Source organism: Ciona intestinalis, unplaced genomic scaffold, assembly GCF_000224145.3.
Source record: "Ciona intestinalis unplaced genomic scaffold, KH HT000830.1, whole genome shotgun sequence".
Taxonomy (NCBI): Eukaryota; Metazoa; Chordata; class Ascidiacea; order Phlebobranchia; family Cionidae; genus Ciona; species Ciona intestinalis.
The window spans coordinates 1-1,776 of record NW_004191151.1 but is presented as its reverse complement, the minus strand read 5'-3'; positions in this window follow the sequence as shown (position 1 = coordinate 1,776).

The window sequence follows — 1,776 nt, the reverse complement described above, 5'->3', positions numbered from 1 at the left end:
AGAAGAAGCGTGACAAAGATCGTTATAAGGCTAAAAAGGGATTGCAGCCATTGCAGAATGTAAAAGCAGGGATATTACCCAGTCGGCTTATGTCAACAGTTGCTCACAAACTTATGCTGTAACCTATTTATAGAATAAATAGTAAATTACTTTTATTAACAGAATTACGAATCTAGAAGCTCGTGTTCACGAACTTTTAAAAAATCCATCCAAGTGCATCGAATTGGATGAGGAAAATGGCAATGATCTAGAGGAGTGCGTTAATATTGGTAATGGTATAGCTAAATAGTGTTTAGGAGGATTAAATATCATGAGCCAAAGAGTAAATTACTTTTATTAACAGAATTACGAATCTAGAAGCTCGTGTTCACGAACTTTTAAAAAATCCATCCAAGTGCATCGAATTGGATGAGGAAAATGGCAATGATCTAGAGGAGTGCGTTAATATTGGTAATGGTATAGCTAAATAGTGTTTAGGAGGATTAAATATCATGAGCCAAAGATTTGTAACTTGCAACTTTTAGTTTGTCAAAATGGCGATCAGTTTCATGATATGTTTTGGAATGAGCAAATGAAATTAAACGAACTGGAAAAAAAGAGTTACCGATATCATCCTGAATTAGTCAGGTAATTTTACTCAGTTTATTAAAAAAATTTGTTGTGTTTTTGAGGAAATGGAAAACGTTTTTTTTATAGATATGCTTTGTTGCTTTATGGTAGAGGACCTAGAGCCTATAAGTTAATTCAGGAGTCTAACATCTTGGTTCTTCCATCACATAGAACACTGCGCAGATATAGATTCGTAGTTCTTGTTTTAGATTAGTGAAATAAGCATAATTTAAACGATCTTAATAATTTGATTGACATTAGCTAATTAGAATATGCAAATCATACAAGTTGCCCTAGTTTGTAAATGGGATTTAGTAAATACAACCATATATATTTCAGAAATAAGTTTCGCAGTTCTAGTGGCTTTGATATGCATTTGTTAAAAAAGCTTCATCTTGATGGTTCTATTGATAACCACGAACATCAGGTGATGGTAGTATTTGACGAAATAAAAATTAAAGGTATTAACTGCTAAAAATATATATTCTAATCAAACTGACTGTAATTCCATTGTTTTGAGCAGAGGAACTTGTGTATCAGGCTTCAACAGATAAGTTTTTGGGATTCATTGATGAGGCTGATACCGGTGGCATTCCCAATGTTTCAGACAGTAAAGTTTTGGCATCAAACATGCTTGGTATATACGTTAAAGGTATGAATTAACATGTGAAAACTGAGGAAAAATTTTTTTTTGCTTCAATAGTTTGATTTGTGTCCAAATCTTACTAGTAAATATTCAAAAAAATGTATCTGTGATCATTATTACTATAATTATAAACAACACCAAACAACACAAGTATGTTTATAGGTATCACTAATTCAAGCATTTCATACCTTATTGGGCACTTCGGCACAAATGCAATTAATGGTGCACAACTGGCGGCAATTGCATTAAAGGCAATGGACTCACTTTTCCAGCTGTCGAATCTTTGGTGTTTGGTTCTAATCGGTATAAATCAAAACAACATATTTATTAGTTTGTAGTATGCTGAGTCAGTCCTTTTCAACTAGTGGTAAACCTAAGTGTAAAACTCTTTGCTAAGCTATACCAACACTTTTCTTTTATATATATTTTGTAATAGGTGATAGTTGCCATGTCAATAGGAGCATGTTTTCTATTGTTAGTGGAAGTGCGGTAGCTTCCTTGTCACCTTCAAACAGATCACC